General features: G+C 44.0%; 1 protein-coding gene across 2 annotated transcripts in view; it reads right to left on the bottom strand.

The window, feature by feature from the left end:
• Positions 1–19,002, bottom strand: part of GAB2 (GRB2 associated binding protein 2) — a 178,048-nt gene that overhangs the window by 145,546 nt on the left and 13,500 nt on the right. Inside the window, exon 1 of one of the 2 annotated variants that reach the window (XM_069564917.1) lies at positions 13,486–13,828. The exons of the other annotated variant lie outside the window; for it this stretch is intronic. The gene's annotated coding sequence lies outside the window, so the exon portion shown is untranslated. Of the gene's footprint in view, positions 1–13,485; positions 13,829–19,002 lie in introns of those variants that run through there. 2 annotated transcript variants of the gene reach the window in all.

Here is a 19,002-nt window from a genome sequence, read left to right as displayed (position 1 = left end):
ATGCCAAAGCCTTTGACTGTGTGGATCACAATAAACTGTGGACAATTCTGAAAGAGATGGGAATACGAGACCACCTGACCTGCCTCTTGAGAGACCTATATGCAGGTCAGGAAGCAACAGTTAGAAATGGACATGGAACAACAGACTGGTTCCAAATAGGAAAAGGAGTACGTCAAGGCTGTATGTTGTCACCCTGCTTATTTAACTTCTATGCAGAGTACATCATGAGAAATGCTGGGCTTGAAGAAGCACAAGCTGGAATCAAGATTGCTGGGAGAAATATCAATAACTCCAAATATGCAGATGACACCACCCTTATGGCAGAAAGTGAAGAGGAACTCAAAAGCCTCTTGATGAAAGTGAAAGAAGAGAGTGAAAAAGTTGGCTGAAAGCTCAACATTCAGAAAACGAAGATCATGGCATCTGGTCCCATCACTTCATGGGAAATAGATGGGGAAACAGTGGAAACAGTGTCAGACTTTATTTTGGGGGGCTCCAAATTCACTGCAGATGGTGACTGCAGCCATGAAATTAAAAGATGCTTACTCCTTGGAAGGAAAGTTATGACCAACCTAGATAGCATATTGAAAAGCAGAGACATTACTTTGCCAACAAAGATCCATCTAGTCAAGGCTATGGTTTTTCCAGGGGTCATGTATGGATGTGAGAGTTGGACTATGAAGAAGGCTGAGCACCGAAGAATTGATGCTTTTGAACTGTGGTGTTGGAGAAGACTCTTGAGAGTCTGTTGGACTACAAGGAGATCCAACCAGTCCATTCTTAAGGAGATCAGCCCTGGCTGTTCTTTGGAAGGAACAATGCTAAAGCTGAAACTCCAGTACTTTGGCCACCTCATGCGAAGAGTTGACTCATTGGAAAAGACTCTGATGCTGGGAGGGATTGGGGGCAGGAGGAGAACGGACGACAGAGGATGAGTTGGCTGGATGGCATCACTGACTCGATGGACGTGAGTCTGAGTGAACTCTGGGAGTTGGTGATGGACAGGGAGGCCTGGTGTGCTGCGATTCATGGGGTCGCAAAGAGTCGGACACGACTGAGCGACTGAACTGACTGAATAAGCTAATACACGCAAAAGTCACTTAACTACGTAGTAAGTGAACTGTAATTCACACTGAACCTCCTTCCCTACTTTCACATTTCTTGCTTCCCACTCTGATTAGAGAGAGGAGAACAAATCTGCTTAGGAAGAAAAGCGAGACTATTCCTATGGACACTTGTTTTACTATTCAGCACCATTTGGGAAAAACTGCTCTTCATGCAGTGAGGACATAACTCGGTGGCGTGGCCACTCACACTCCGCCCCACCTACAAGGGAAGTGTTCAACCAAGTTCTCCAAAACCTGGCTGCAGCCCGTGATCCATATTAACATGACCCAAGCTGTTATCATTCTTCCCCAAGACTTTTTAATTTGGGGTTTCAAGAACAGGGACCTTGCCTTCTGGGTCACAGAGACAGGAGCGCTAGAGGCTGCAGGTGACTTTCTTGCTTATGACTTAGAGAAAAGAAATCCAACCACAGACAAGCAGTCATGAGACACAGGGGGAGCCCTGGGGCACTGAAATCAGATTGCGGTAAATCAAGCCCTCAGAGTTGCCCAGGCATCCAGAACATGTCCTTCAATTTTCTGAGCTTCCTTAGCACCTTTCTAGCTTTCTGCTTTCGTTTGCCCGGGGTAGTTTCTGTCATCAGTCATTTAGAAAGTCCTTAAAGCATTAATCGGAGAAGGCAATGGCACCCCACTCCAGTACTCCTGCCTGGAAAATCCCATGGATGGAGGAGCCTGGAAGGCTGCAGTCCATGGGGTCGCTGAGGGTCGGACACGACTGAGCGATTTCACTTTCACTTTTATGCACTGGAGAAGGAAATGGCAACCCACTCCAGTATTCTTGCCTGGAGAATCCCAGGGACGGGGGAGCCTGGTGGGCTGCCGTCTATGGAGTCGCACAGAGTTGGACATGACTGAAGTGACTTAGCAGCAGCAGCAGTAAAGCATTAATTCATATTTTATGCCAGACTATCTGCAAGGTGCCCTATGAACTCCCATGCAATCTTCATGGCAGCCCTGACAGGGAGGCACTGGTTCTTTCTCCCTTTTCACTCCAAGGGCATATCCACAACAGGGGGAACCTCTTTGTAAGCCTAGGGTCAGAGTACAGATTGATAGCTAACTCTCTGTAACCAAATCACACCCACACACCACACCAAACAGAGCTTATTCAGATTGCACCTCCTAGGTCACATCCCCAATTCAAAATAATCATGGTGGCCGGGGGAATGGCACTTTCTGACTGGCCAAACCTTAGTTAAGGGTGGATGGAGCCAGCATCCTCAGAGTCACACAGATGTCTTAACAGAAATTAAGGCACTGCTAGGGTGGAGACAGGGGAAGTGGATTCAGGGGAAGCAGTCGGCAAGTGTTCACGACATACTTAAAAGGAAAAAGAGAATAAAAATGATTTAGATTTCTGAACTATCTGATCAACAACTCCCTCTGCTCACATTACTGTCTCTTGTGATCTTATACTTCCTTAGTCTAATTTAGCACTATTTTCCTTCTGAGGCTTCAACTATTCTCCACAGGGAAGCTAGTTAGTTTACCAGTGACTCTCTAAACACTCATGAGTACCAAATTGAAATGTGGATTTGGTGAGATTATCAAGAGATCTCAAGGTGCTTTCCAGAAGCTATAAAACTAAAACCTGACTAAAAGCATGTCCCATTTGACTCAATAAAATGTCCTTGGCTGTCTCCTTGCCCTGGCTTCCTCCTTAGTAAGCATAAACCTGAAATTACGGGAAAATCAGGCTTCCCTGGTGGCTCAGTTGGTAAAGAATCTGCCGTCTGTTAAATTACTAAAGGATAACTCTGAACTTGTGGAGGCTTTATTTTATGCTTTGTTGGGTCAGGGCTATTTCAGTATTATGTTTATCAGTCCCCAAAGGTGCCCTTTGTCTGGGGATATAATCTTTAATTCTAAACTGCAGCCCTTCTAGGGTTTCATTGAAAAGTTTCAAGTCTTTATCATACCCTCCAACCTGACATCTCTCTGCTATGTATGAAACCTCTCTTGTGTTGAGAAGCAGCTGAAATCTCAGTTCAGTTCAGTTGCTCAGCCGTGTCCAGCTCTTTGCGACCCCATGGGCTGCAGCACACCAGGCTTCCCCTCCATCAGCAATTTCAGTCTTCCAGCTGTGGTTTCCTCCCAGCTCCTGAAATTCTTACTTGGTGGTGGTGGTGATCTAGTCGCTCAGTCATGTCCGGCTCTTTTGTGACCCCATGGACTGTAATCTGCCAGACTCCTCCGTCCATGGGATTTTCCTGATCCAGGGACTGAACCTATGTCTCCCGCATTGCAGGCAGATTCTTTACCACTGAGCCACCTGGGAATAACAGAAGTCTCACTTCTCCAAGTACAATTCAGAGGTCATCTAAATATGTGAGGGATGTTTATATGCAGGGGCTCTATTGCTCCCGCCTTCCAAGATTTTCCGTTTCAATTTCCAGCTGTTTTGTCAACCCCAAAGTCTTCAGGCAAAGAGTACAGCTTTCTATCTGAGTTCCAGCCACCCTGCCTTGTGCCTCCTGGGAAATAATAAAACCCTCAGAAGAAAACCCCTGTGACTGCGGCTCTCACTCACGTTTTGTATCTCTCCCTTATTTCGGGAGTCAAACACTCTCTCATTTTTGTCTACTCTGGTTTCTCTTCAGTGACATCAGACGATAGTTTTCATATAGCTTGTTAAGAGCTTATAATTTTTTTAACTTATTTTGTATCGGGGTATAACGATTAACAATGTTGTGATGGTTTAAGATGAATGGTGAAAGAACTCAGTGATACGTATTCATGCACCTGTCCTCCCCCAACCCCCCCGCCCCCCCGCCAATTCCCGGCAGCCACATAACCCTGAGCAGAGCTCCCTGTACTCTACAGTAGGTCCCTGTCGGTTATCCATTTTAAGTATAGCAGTGTGTACGTGTCCATCCCAAACTCCCTATTAGAGCCTATAATTTTTTTTTCCTGCAGAAGATTTAATCTCATACTAGGTACTTTACCATTACCAGAATTGGAACTTCTTCCACTCAACATTTTAGGAAGAAAAGCTCCACACTCCTGCAAGAGAAACCATCTTCAATCCAGACATACATAAAAACTGTACAGAGAGAAAGTGTTTCAGGCACTCAGACCAATACATTATTTAGTCACCTGACCGCTTAATTCCTTCAGAATGCTTCTTTCACTCTTACCTCACTCAGTTAATATGAAATACCACGTTCAAGCTTCCTGTTTTTAAAAACTTGGCCGTGTCAGGGCTCAGGTGGGGGACGTGGGATCTTCCGCTGTGGTGCACGGGCTTCTCTCTGGTTGCGCTGTGCAGATTCCAGAGCGTGTGGGCTCTGTAGTGTGTGACACATGGGCTCGAGCTGAGCTGTGCAGGCTCAGTAGCCCCTTAGCTAAATTTCCTATGCCCCCTCACCTCTTCCTGTCCTACCACACTCCCCTTACTCGGATGCTCCAAATGCTCTTTTACCCCAAAGCCACCGCCCTGGAGGGCCCTTCTCCCTGAAAATCCCTGTCCCGGGTAACTGACAGGCTTCTTCCCGCCTTTTGGTTTTTGTTCAGATGTCAGTTTCTCGGTCAGAGGCCTTCTCTTTCTTAAACACACGTCCCCGTCTGGGCTCGGCTTTTGCCTTCACTGCCGCTGTGCGCCTCCTCCCTGGTGAACTGAAGCCCCACTGTCAGGCACTTTGTCTCTTTCAGTTCCATGCCTGGTGACTAGAACATGGCTGTATACACAGTAGGTGTTTACTAGGTATGTTTTCATTAAAAAGCACTACATTTCATTATTCATGTACACAGTATATGCTTCTTCAAAGGCAGGGAACTTCTTTTATACTGTTGTATCACTAACACCTCCTACTGAGGCCTTAAATACAGTCGGGACTGTCTACTGAACTAATTTAATAGGGCCAGATATAAGACAGCACGCAAATGCCAAGTGACACCCAGATGTTTTGTGATGCCTTCATTTGTGGCTTTCATTATAGATGTTTTGCAAAGATTTACTGCATTCCTGATTTATGCTCTTACCTTCCACTCCTACAGTCATTTATTCTTTCAACCAACACATACATCTAATACAGTGAAAGAAAGTGGTGAATGCGGGCATCTGAGGCACTGACAGTGTGAAACAGTAATGACAGCACATCTGGGGAATGGAAAACAAGCTGGAATCAAAAAGACAGACAACCAATAAAGGCGAAAATGAAGGGAGTAAGCAGAATTAGAGCAGATGTTTCTAAGGATCTTGAATTCTTAGAAGTAGAGAGAGATCTTCCTTTAGATGTTAAGTAAGGAACCTGTATAAATATGCAAGGAAAATCATTAAGATGACAGAAATAGGACACAGGTATTCCAAACTATGGTAGGAAGAGAAAGAGAAATGAAGGAAATCAGATGAATTCAATGGAAGGGGGAAAAAAAAGAAAACTAGACCAGCTTGTCTCTGGGCTTGGCTTTGACCAGCAAAGCCAAGGTTTCTTGTTTCTCTTCCGTCTTTGTATGTAGCTTTATGGTTCTGAAGTAAAATGCGCGTTTCAGACTCAAATGTCCGTAAGTCAGCTTCCATCTGTCGCCACTAAGGAAGGTTTCTGTCAGGGCCTCAGGTGAGCCCTGGTATCTGCTGGCCTGTATGCTCCGCTTGTGCATCAGGCAAGTAAGCGCAGTCTAATGACCTTGCTAGTTGGCTCCGTCACGTATGACTCTTTGCAACCCTATGGACTGCAGCCTGCCAGGCTCCTCTGTCCATGGGATTTCCCAGGCAAGAACCCTGGAGTGGGATTGCCATTCCCTTCTCCAGGGGATCTTCCCAACCCAGGGATCAAATCTGGGTGTCCTGCACTGCAGGCAGATTCTTTACCATCTGCGTCACCAGAAAAGCCCTTAAAACCTTGGGTCCTGGCTTAAAAATGGAAAAAAAAAAAAAAAAGGACACTGAAGAGCCAAATGTAACAAATGGAGAAAGGTGGTTCCTAGAGAATTAATTATAATCCATGCCTCAGGGATGCAGAGCAAAGGAAAGAGGGCAACAGAATCAGCTTGTTCTGGAAAAGCTTGTTCTTGGGAGAGAAGACCCTGCAGGGAAGGAACAGGAGTAAGATACTCCCCCATGTATCTTGCCTTTGCTGACTCCTTCCCTCTCGCCCTTTCTCTCTGCTTAGACTAAGATCAGCAAAAATACTGATTAATAATCAACGAGGCACAGCTGGAGACAGGTGACCTAGGAGCCCTTAGACGTGCCTGATAAGGAGCAAGCCACAGTGGCCTCTTCTGGGAGGAGACCGGCCCTGAGATGCCCCTATCTTCAGGTCACTGGGTCCAAGTCTTGCTCTGGAATGCCAGATCTAGCTTCCTTGCTCTATTTCCCTGCTACATTAGTAGACATTCACACTATTACTCACACATTAGCAGGCTTCACCTATTTCAGAAAACAAGAACACATAGCAGGTCCCATATTAGTAATGGAGACAGAATTATCCTGATGGTTGTACCATGTCTGGACATGTCTAAACTATAAACACATCTACTTGGCAACAAAAGATGATAACCCTTCCAAGACTGCAAAAACAGTGAATGTTTTTTTCTGGGACCTCTATTCACTCTGACCATGGGCTAGCTCTGCAAAGCATGGTCCACAATCCTGTATCTGTATTTTGGATATAACCAGGAGAAGTAGAAATAATGAAAACAATGGAAAGAGCAGTGAACAAAACTAGAAGTCCCAAGCCTGCTACCGACTAGCTGGAAGGCTGTGAAGGAGTTGATTTCTCTGAATCTCAACTTTCTCCTATTAAATAGGCCAAAGATTAAGCACTGAAGATATATTGCAATGCTCTATACATGTTAATTCCTCCTGTCAAAAGTGTTATTAATCAAAGACAATATATACAGAGCGCTTAATAAGTGCCACTTAGTAAGGCACTATTCTAAGTGCTTTGCAGTTTCTCTTCTCAATAAGGCAGGTGTTACTATCTCAATTTCACAGATGAGGAAATTGATTCAGGGAGGTGAAGAAGCCTGCCCAGAGTCACAGAGCTTGTAAGGGGAGGATCTGGGCCTAGAATCTAAGCAGTCCGTCTCCAGGATGTATACTTCTTATTTCTGAATACTGGTCCTGCTGCTTCTACCACCATCTGAACTTCAAAAAGCTATCATATTTCATTAATTCTAAAATCTTTTCTTCCTTAAACATTTTAACTTCAAAATCAGAATGTTTCTTACAGGCAAGCTACAGTCAAGACACGGCTGTCAATAAGAAGGTACTTGGTTGTTATTTTTGGTGGTGTGACTGCATCGGTACAACTCTGAACAAATAACTCAAGGTCCATTTCAGGGAGAAATGTGAATTTCAGTAGTTGTGAGAAGACTTTGATAAGATCTTCCAGTAAGCTCAAGAAGGTGCCAGCACTGAAAACGGCCGAACACGTCAGTGACTTGGGAGAAAAAATGATGAAACATTTTAAGACAAGCTGTACAATCAGTGCCCTTGATGACCCAGAGGACAACTACCAAGTATATGTATGAGTCAAACAGTGATTCAAAGTTGGAACTGAATATCAGCAAGTTTTAGGAATCCTTTACCATATACTTCAGGTGTATTTTTTCTTTTTGTATATGCAAGAGAGTAACACACTATAAATCCGTGTCCAAGTAAGTCTAAGAGTGCTCGTTTAGAAAGGCATTTTCTCATAAAATGAAATGCATAAGATAACAATGTGTACTTAAATACATACCATCTCACACTAAAGGAACATGAATAACAACGTTCTAAAGGCCTCATTTGAAAACTGGGAAGATAAAATGCAAAGAAAACACAAATAACACACAGCATTCAAAGGCCTTCTACAGACCGACTAAACCCACCTTTGGCAGTCCTGTGTCCTCCCACTCTTCCGAATGGGCTACATATCAATTATTATATATGTGGTTCCTTGAAGTCTGCCTACCCCTTTTTACTTCTGTGCCTTTAAACTGTTTCTTCCACTGAAAATGTTCCACCTCTGACCCATCTAAGACTCCGTATTTACTAAAAAGTGACTTTGAATAGTTCCTTTAATCTCTTAATTCTTCAGTTTTCTTATCTCTGAAATGGGAACCTAACTCTAGGTTTGATCTAAGGATTTAGTGAGCTAATGCATGTAAAGTGCTTAACACAATATTTAATTAATTTGTAGCCAGGCAGTATCATATGTGCCTGGAGGCTGAGTTTCAACACAGAACTGGTCTTAGGCACACAGTATACTTACCAGCAATGCCAGAACAAGAACCAAGACTTCCTCGTGCCCAATCCAGAGTTCTCTTTAGTTTAAGAAATGGCTCCCCTTCCCTCCTTGCCAATCCCAAATATTGATAGACTGGTGAGCAAGGTTCTTCTATTTTTCTAGAAGCCTGTTGTTCCTCCCGCTCCTTTCCCTTTATCAGATGCCCTAAACATGAGAAAAGGTAAAAGAAACTTGAAGGGTTCCATGTTTGAACACGCTGGACCATGCATGAAAAGGTTAAAAGGGTTTATCTTTCAGAGCCTTCGGTATGGTTACATACACAGAGTCTCCAAAAAAAGAGAAATACTGTGTGGAATGTTTCCCAAATTTTGCGATCCCCAAACCAAAGGCTGTTGCATCGCATATGTGAGGTCAGGCTATTAAAACCTATGCACACACCTTCACAGTCTCCAGGGTCCCCAGAGAAGGAAAGTTCTCATTCCCTAACATAACACATGAGTCCTTAGAACATGACCCCATCAACCTTGTAAATCCCACTACTCCTCCCTCATATCAGCTCCATTCCGATCATTCCAGCATGTCAGGGGCCAGTTTCACAAGGTCTCCCTCTGGCTGAAATACCTTTCTTCTCCTTTTTCAGTCAGGTCCCTTCACTGAGACCTTCGCTGATCATTTTCACTCAATTAACTGGACCCTCCTCTATTCTCACAGGGCACTTTGCTGATGTCTGTACTGCAGGACTTTTCTCAGTGGATCTCAATTAGTGATTGATCAATTTCCTTCTAATCCAGGCTCTTGAAGGCCAAAAACCGTACTGTTCACATCTCCAGTGAGAGGCATCCCACAGACATTCAGTACAAGCCTATACACTGCCTTACCCTCTTTTGCTGGGACCTCCCTATTCCAAGATCCACAACAGGGAAGACTCGAGTTATGCTTTTTTTCACAGCACAATTCACAGGGATACTTATATTTTTAGGTCTAATGGGCTTTCCAAGAACAGCAGTTAAGTAAGTCCTTGTGTATTGCACAACTCCTACACAGAACTAAGTCATCATGCGTGCAAATCGACCCAATCCTTCCTTTTTGCAGTCAGCTGTCATCGTGAGCCTCCCTTAGACTCAGCCACTACAAACTTTTTTACAGCTCAAAACATTGGAAACTACTCTTCCTCCAATTGTAATAAAGTCCCTGTAGATTTGGGAGCAGAAAACATTTGATTTATTTGTGTCTACTAATAATCAGCAATTCCGATAGGATCCATGGTTACGAGATCAAAACTAGTGGGTATGAGCCATAATTCTTCTACTCACAGGGAATGTTTTGTGGTTCTCAGATTCTCTACATGAATGCTTTTCAAAAAATACATTTAATGTAACTTTGATCTGACTTTAGAAACAGGCTTCCAGAAAAGGCAGTAGGTCATTTAGGGAATTCTCCTATTTCCATGGAAAGTAGGAAGAAGATAAATAATTCACAGACTGAAACACTGAAGACACTGGTGGTCCAGTGGTTAAGAATTTACCTTCCAATGCAGGGGACATAGGTTTGATTCCTGGTCAGGGAACTAAGATCCCACGTGCCATGGGGCAACTAAGGCTGTGTGCCACAGCTAGAGAAAGCCTGAGCAAAGCAATGGAGATCCAGAATAGCCATAAAGAAACAAGCGAACACTAAATTTAGCACAAGAAAAATCACAGCTAGAAGAAAAGTAATCGACTTCCTCTTCTTTTCCTCACACCAAAAGGGCTCTGAGGCTCCGACTACTCCTCTTTTGATACAATCCTTTGGGTGTCTTCTCTAGATGTACAAGCACTGGTCAAGACTTCCAGGTACACACTTTCTGAAATACGCATTTCTAAAGTCTGGGGTTCTATATCCTCTCTCTTCATTGATAGCAAACTAAACTGAGCATCATATTCCCAGGCTCTCACCAAGTTCATGTTACTGAAATATTTCCCACTGGGGCAGAATTAAGCCCATAGTAACAGCCAGTTTAGAAAGCAACGTTGTAACATGGCCAGAAAAGGACATGCTGAATAGCTTGCTTCTTATACAACCAAACACCAAAAAATTTCGGCTGAAATCTACCTTCACACTCATATTCTGCCACTGTCAGGGTGTGTAATGTTAGCCAAGACATATTTACACGGAGTCGCTGCTGCTGCTGCTGCTGTTCACGACCCCATGGATGGCAGCCCACCAGGCTCCTCCGTCCTTGGGATTTCCCAGGCAAGAGTACTGGAGTGGGTTGCCATTGCCTTTTCCGATGGAAGTAGCAGGAGGAGCTAAAATGGAATGAAGAGCTTTACTCCCAATCTGCTGGCTACCTGAGGCTCAGACAGATTAGATAAACTGTCCAAGGTCATATTCTTATTAAACAGTAGAGCCAGGATCCAAACTCGGACTTGTCCCGCAAACACATGTGCTTATTCTATACAGAGAGGCCAGGCTGCTTGGGGCCAAAAATCTGCTTCCCTTCTTTTCTAATGGAGAAGACTTAGCAAATTTCCTAAGTTTCCCTATTTCTCAGTTCCTTATCCATAAAATAGAGTAAATAAAAGTGCCTATCTCTTAGGGCTGCTGTGAAGACTAAATGAGATAATATGTAAAAAATACATAGGAAATGCTCAGAACAATATCCCATATACATAAGAACATATACATATACATAAGACAAGTCTATCCGCGAACAGGCAAATCCATATAAATATTTTATGTACATAACCTACATATACGTATGTGTGTGTTTGGCTCACAATATATTCTCAGAAAATAATTTCTTTCCTCTTGACTCAATCCTCTCTACCAATCTTCTGCTCTCAGAGCTATGGACATGCTTAGAGAACATAACTTCATGGTAAGTAATACAATAATCCTACTCCCACAACTAGTCTTGCTTATTTTCGCTTTAAAAAAAAAAGAAAAAAACTTAACTCTTGCCTTGCCTTAACGCATACTTCTTTGGGTGGAAAAAGAATGAGAAACTCCACATACAGAGACATGAACTAGGGATCTTGGTCAGAAAAGAATTTTCCTCTTAATATCTAGTTGAAAAGAATAAGGATGCTAATATAATTCAAATCAATATTTAATGGGCATACATTAAGCATGTGCTCTGCTGTGCTCAGTTGTGTCCGACTCTGCAACCCCATGGGCTGTAGCCCGCCAGGTTCCTCTGTCCATGGGATTTCCCAGGCAAGAATACTGGAGTGGGTTACCGTTTCCTCCTCCAGGGAGATCTTCCTGACCCAGGGACTGAACTCATGTCTCCTGGGTCACCGCACTGGTAGGCAGATTCTTTACCACTAGCATCACCTGGCAAGCCCCGGGTGTATAAACAGGAAAACAAGACTTATTAGTCTTTCCTCCCTCTCTAGGTGCAGCCTAGCAGGAAAGAGGTGTACACATGACTTGATCATTAGCAGAATTTGTTTAGTGCTAGGCAAGAGTTTCAGTCAACACGCTCTGGCAAACGGCATATATTTTACTGTGGGGGAAACATCTAAGACTGACATGAAGCATGAGTCCATGTTCTTCTCCATTTCTTCTTTTAGAGACTCTGACAGAAGGAAGTTCTACTGTTCTGATTTTGTGACTTTATAAGAAATTAAGAAGCAACAGAACTTCGTGAGGTCCAGAAAATACAACCAGAACTAGATATACACTCTTCTTAGTAACCCTGTAAAATTTTATATTTTAAAGTAAATTAAAAAATTGATTCATAACTACAAAAATAGTACATGATATATTCTTTTTATTAAAAAAATTGAGAAAAACCATTTGGCAGCTCTTTAAAAAGTTAAACATAGAGTTACTATATGACCTAACAATTCCACTGGGTCCTTTACAAAGAATGGGATGGGAAACTGGTTTCCATACAAATCACCCAAGCATTCATTTTAACAGTCACGTTAAATCGGTTAAACAAAATGTGAAATATTCACACAATGGAACATTATTCAGACAAAAAGGCATTAAGTACGTAAATGCTACAGCACAGATGAACCTGGAAATGATTATGTTCAGCAGAAGAAGCTGAACATAAAAGGCCGTGCAGTATATGATTCCATATATGAAATATCCACAACAGGCAAACCCACAGAGGCAGAAAGCAAGGGTGGTTGCCATGAGCTTTGGGGAGGAGGGAATGCAGGATGGAATGGAGAATGGCTACTTCAAGGGTTACAGAGTTTCCTTTTGGGGCAAGATTGCTCTGGAATGAACAGTGGTGGCTACAACCATGTGAATTATACTCAAAACACTGAATTGAACACTTTAAAGTGCCAAATTTTATGGCATGTGAATTATATCTTAATAACGTAAAAAAGAAAAGAACTGAAACATTATAAAGTCAAAGTCCCTTTGACCATCTCTTCTCACCCAAATCCCCACAGGGTACCAATGTTATCAGTTTGATGTGACTCCTCCTTATAATACTTATCCCTCACTCGGCCTAGCAGAGGTCCTTGCACCCAGCAGGCATTTAGGCATTTGTTGCACAATAACTTCCTACAAGGGTAAGATAATACTGTTTTGTTCTCTTAAGGATAATACAGATCCCTTTGTAACCACCATCACACAAATTCATCCATTTTAGGATCAGGCAGCTTTAGACAGACAGTTTATGTTAACACCACGCACATCAAGTGCGATAACAAAAGAGCACAGCACTTGCTGGCTCAAAGCTCACCAACCACAACTCCAGTTAATAGAAAACCCTGATAGGGACATTCATGCAAATAAGGAGGCTATTTGCATCTGTCCCCTCTGTTTACAAAGGATTTGGAACTGAAACTGGGCTTGGCAAGGCTATTATGCTGAAGCCCACAACAGCAAGCAGTAAATAAGTGATTTCTAACCTGGTCAAGTCCAACTTAAAAAGCAGTCTTACAGAGTCTCATAAACGGACTCACTCCCAGAACAGTACAATATTGTATTCCTAGTATTTTTTTGCAGAGGTCTTTATAATCAGGGGTACACAAAGTCACATGAACTAACTTTTTAACACATCCCTCAGAGGTTCTGATTTATTTAGACCAGAGTAGGCTGGCATCTGCATTTTCTAAAGTTCCCTAGGTCTTTTAGAAACAGTGTTAGGAAACTTCAGGAAGAATGGGATGGGCAACTGGTCTCCAACATACATCATCTAAGCATTCATGTAATGATCCTGCTAAACTTACCTGTGCTGTGTGCTCAGCCCCTCAGTCGTGTCCAACTCTTTGCAACCCCATGGACTGTAGGCTGCCAGGCTCCTCTGTCCATGGGATTCTCCAGGCAAGAATACTGGAGTGGGTTGCCATGCCCTCCTTCAGGGGATCTTCCCGACCCAGGGATTGAACCCAGGTCTCCTGAACTGCAAGCGGATTCTTAACCATCTGAGTTAACAACAGCTGCCAATCAGAAGACGTGAGTGTATTCCCATTTTACTGAGGAGAAAACTGACACTCAAGGGTTCACCTTTTAAAGTCAGTTAGCAAGGACAGGGCAGCACTTCACAGTCCTGACAAACGCATCCCATCTTCCTCATACAGACTCTCCAGATTCCTTTTATGGTCCTGGAGCTGTGAAAATGTGGTCTGGTAGTGCAAATCTGGTTGATAACCAGTTTAGGTCATTTCACTTGGGACTTAATGTAATGGAGAGTAACTGCTTCACTATCTTTGAAATGCTTCCCAATTTGTGTTCCCTTGTTGGCGCAGCAGTTTCTCATCATGTGCTCCATCTATAAAGCACATCCTTATTTGCAGCTAAGTTTGAGTTGGAAAGGAGGATGTGATACGAGAAGTCCCAGCCATGGAAGGGGAAGTAAAAGAGAAGCCCCCCTCCTCCCCCACCCCCCACTTTCTGGGGATGGAAAAGGGCAGAACAGGTAGACAAAGACCCAGTCCCCATTCACACACTCGCTCCTCACACACACACGGCTTCTTGTCACCAAAACCTGCTTCAAATCAGGGAGCGACGGAACTTAAAAATCCTCAGACTCCAGTTTCCCATACAGTAGATGTGGGCGGCCTGCAGGCTCCTGAAGCTGAAGCTTCAGCTCTGTGCCAGTATACGCTATGGGAGCAAGGGACTGGAGGCAGCGGCAGGCCAGAAAGAAGAGGTGGGGGCAGCACCACCCACTCTCTAAAGTCTGAGCATGGCATTCGGGGCATCTGGAAGCTGCTGAGAGACTGGTGGGCCAGCAGAGGTCTGCCGTTGGCACAAAGAGGCCTCAGTGCACAGGGACTTCGGGACAAATGTCTAGTGCCACCAACTCCATAGTGGCTTCCTGCACATTGTTCCCAAAGGACAGACACTATTAGTAACAACTCAACAGACAATGCCAGGATACTTTCCAAACTAGATGAAGAAGCAGAGGGCACCACACAGACATCAATACGGATGGTCACACAGATATCCTCTTCTAACTCACACGAAGACATAATAAGCATTCTCACCAAGCAGTCAGTTCAGTTCAGTCGCTCAGTCGTGTCCAACTCTTTGCAACCCCATGAATTGCAGCACGCCAGGCCTCCCTGTCCATCACCATCTCCTGGAGTTCACTCAGACTCACGTCCATCGTGTCCGTGATGCCATCCAGCCATCTCATCCTCGGTCATCCCCTTTTCCTCCTGCCCCCAATCCCTCCCAGCATCAGAGTCTTTTCCAATGATTCTGAGGGAATCCTGCCTGCAGTAGTAGATATAATGGTCATCTGAGTTAAAGTCACCCTTTCCAGTCCATTTTAGTTCGCTGATTCCTAGAATGTTGACGTTCACCCTTGCCATCTCTTGTTTGACCACTTCCAATTTGCCTTGATTCATGGACCTGACATTCCAGGTTCCTATGCAATATTGCTCTTTACAGCACTGGATCTTGCTTCTATCACCAGTCACATCCACAACTGGGTATTGTTTTTGCTTTGGCTCCATCCCTTCATTCTTTCTGGAGTTATTTCTCCACTGATCTCCAGTAGCATATTGGGCACCTAATGACCTAGGGAGTTCCTCTTTTGGTATCCTATCATTTTGCCTTTTCATACTGTTCATGGGGTTCTCAAGGCAAGAATACTGAAGTGGCTTGCCATTCCCTTCTCCAGTGGACCACATTCTGTCAGACCTCTCCAACATGACCCGCCCGTCTTGGGTTGCCCCGCAGGCATGGTTTGGTTTCATTGAGTTAGACAAGGCTGTGGTCCTAGTGTGATTACATTGACTAGTTTTCTGGGAGTATGGTTTCAGTGTGTCTGCCCTCTGATGCTCTCTTGCAACACCTACCATCTTACTTGGGTTTCTTTTACCTTGGGCGTGGGGTATCTCTTCACGGCTGCTCTAGCAAAGCAGTCAGGAACAGGCACTAAACGTCAGCTATTCGTCACACACTGTTCTAGGCTGGTGAAGATCTGGAGGCAAATGACGAACAAAATCTCTACCTGATCAAGTGAGACTTGGGGGTTTAGAAAGGGAAGGGGGCAGAGTTCTGAAGAATGAAGTATTTACTCACAAAGCTCTGATTAGGAAGATGAACTTTGAAAAGATTCAAAGGATATTGTTTATCTGGAAAAATTAAACTATTAACATGGCAGTTTAAAAAAATGGCCACAGATTCTCTGACATTCCATCGACCAAGAAATTTTGAGTCTGTGTTTCCGTCCCTTGAAGTTGAGTGGGCCTGAGACTCCTCTGATCACTAGATTTGGCAAAGGTAACACTGTGTGACTTCAAAGAGGAGGTCCTTTAAAAAAGGCCATGAAGTGTCTATCTTGGCCACTAAGACCCTCACCTTCAGAGCCCCTGAGCCACCATGTAAGAAGTCTGATTACTTAGAGGCTGCCATATTGGGAGGAAGCCCCAGCTTTGTGCAGAGGCTACTTCCAGACACTCTTAGTCAACAGCCCCAGCTGAGTGAAGCCTCCGCGAGTCACACCAGCCCTGCTGACACTTTTCAGATTCCAGTTCCCAGAAGCTGAGGGACCCTTTGCCATTCAAGTCTTCACAGCTGAGGTGCCAGACATTTTGGAGCAGAAAAAAGTCCTTCCCATGTCCTGTCTGAATTTTTGACCCATAGTATCTGTGAGCAAAATAGTGGTTGCTTTATGCCACTAAGTTTTGGGCATGCCTTATGTCCAAAGATTTATTATGAAGCAAAAAAATTGGAACAACAGATGAGAACTGACAGAAAACCAGATCAATGATATAAAAAAGATATGAAGCTATATTTTCTTTGATTGCCTAAGGCTGATTTGAGAGAAACTGTTATCATGGGGGACTAAAGAAACTGGAATACTCCTTTGATTATTAAGAATATCTATTTTATCTATAGCTGCTACAATAGAAAATGCCTCAGTTATTTGGAATCTTAGCAGTCCAAAAAGCATCAGGTAAGAAATCACACTCCTGTGATGATTTTCAGCATGGAGCTAACATTCACGTGATGCCATTCAAAGTTGTCCAATGACTCATTTTTGCTTATTTTCCTTAGTGCATGGTGTATAATGGCTAGTCAGTAACTTTGCAGAGTGATTGATAAGGTCTGAGGAGATATGGCCGAGACATTCTAGACAAGCCAAAGGGATCATGGTGAGGAAAGGGACTGAAAACGGGGTCCTGGCGGCCACTGGAGCCTCATTCTTCCTCCTCCCTCATCTACATACGTTCCTTCCACGTTCAACTGCCTGTATCTTTAGACCTTAGATAAGCAGTTCTCTTTACTTGAAATGTTCCTCTCCCATCTGCTTGATGAACTCCTGCTCATTCTTCAAAGCCCAGCTCCACTGCCATTTTTGCTGTAGCTTTCTCTGTGGCCCCATTTTAAGTGAAATTAATCCTTCTGTTCCACTCTCCTGCAACACCTTCCACAACCCCGAGTACAGAAGAATGCTCTCCATTATATTTATTAAGTTTAGATGTCTATTTTCTTTGATAAACTGTGAGCTGCCAGAGAGAAAGGATGGTTCCTACTCGTCACTTCATTTCTTGCCTAAGTGCCTGTGTGCCAAACACTAGAGGTCAAAAGCAAACAAACAAAACCTGCGGCCTTTGAGATACCCGTGTAATTAAGGGGAGCAGTCCAAAAACACAGTCACAGCAACATCCTAAGAGCTGCACAGAGGAACGGGGATGGTGTGAGAATTTACATTCCTTCAGGAGGGGGCCTGGGAGTGGCACGAAGTAGGTGACATTCTAGGGAGGTCTTGCCACTGAATTGAGATGAGAAGCCTGCCCGGCGGAAATCTATGGAATTGGAGCTAAAAGTTCTCAGAAAGCTACTGCTAAGTGAAAGGAAAGTCTGCTCAGGTCTGGTCATTTATTCCCCTCCCTACTGCTGGAGAGTCCCTGTTCAAGCTATTTTAAGAAGCCCCTGTCCCTTTTTTCACACCCAAAGCCACTCAATCTTCCCAGCTGTATTAAAAAGCAACTAGTATCTGAACAAGCAATTTGTTTAAAAAAAAAAATGAGTCTTTGATACATGAAAATGTATTCAAACCAGTAGCCATCAAATACATCCAAATTACAACAAGGGATTACTCTTTCATTTGTCAGATTGACAAATATTTTCGATAATTATACTACCTGTTATCAAAGAAGAATATGGTATCAAAGAAGAATCAGGGAAATCAAAACTCCATCCTTTCTGAGTGGTAATTTGGATATAACAAAACCCATGCAAATAACTCCACTTTTTGAACTAGACATTCCATTTACAGGAATTTTTCTTAAGGATAAAAGTCTTTGCTATAAAGATCACCAGACTGTTATTTAAAAGAGTGGAAAACAGGAAACTACCTAAAGGTCTAACAACAGAAGAGTCAAGTAAACACAGGACTGCGAGAACTGAAACAGTACCGTTTACAGAGGGCTTGCAATGTGCCCAGCACTATCATATTTAATGTCACAGCGATTTATAAAGGAGACATTGAAGTGAATGCTGAGTGTGACTTTTCCAGCTGCACCAGGTTGGCAAACAGAGGCCACAAAGGAAAGAGAGCAGTCAATAACTGAGGCTGGGCTCATTCAAGATTTTATTAAGAAAGTATAGTGTGAAACCTTTTTAACCCCCTCTGTGCCCCTGCACTGCCCCTCCCCCGCCCACAGAAGGAAGAGCACCGACGGGAGGGGGACCTGGATCCTCTGACCTAGCGCGTTGTGTCGTCCTCTGGGGTGGTACTCTCCCTATTCCCACAGTGAGCGTCTCTAAGAAAGTCAGTTACAGAGCTTATGGGTGCCGCACAAAAAAGAATTGGGACAAGAATTTTTAAAAACTGTAAGGCCTGGTGAACATCTGCTCAGGCAGCTGACTGACAGATCTGCCCTGGATCATCCTGGACGGGGAAGGGAGGAACGGAGTGAGAAGGGGCACCAAGGCTGCCCCCCCAACGTTTGGCATGAACGTGAGTCCCCTCCGTCAGGAAGTCCCAAGGACCCTGAGGACCTGAAGCCCTCTTGCCAGGTTCCCACCCAAGACAGCTGTCCATTAAGTGGACTCCAGCTGTGGGGTGCCAGCAGAGGGAAGGGTTGGCCTACAAGAAACTGAAAGAACGGAACACCAGGTTCCTCTCGGTGTCTGGAGAACACACAGTGGGGAAAAGCCTATTCTCTAGAGAGCTTACAAGCGTGGGGAGTGCACACAGGCAGTGCTGGTCAGGCAACCAGCACGTGCCATCAAGGAGGACCCAAGGGCAGCCGTGTAAGGGACAATTTACTCCTGGCCCTCTC

The sequence above is a fragment of the Ovis canadensis genome, chromosome 21 (genome assembly GCF_042477335.2).
Source record: "Ovis canadensis isolate MfBH-ARS-UI-01 breed Bighorn chromosome 21, ARS-UI_OviCan_v2, whole genome shotgun sequence".
Lineage (NCBI taxonomy): Eukaryota > Metazoa > Chordata > Mammalia > Artiodactyla > Bovidae > Ovis > Ovis canadensis.
The sequence above is the reverse complement of the archived record's forward strand: the minus strand, read 5'-3'. Positions and strand labels throughout refer to the sequence as shown.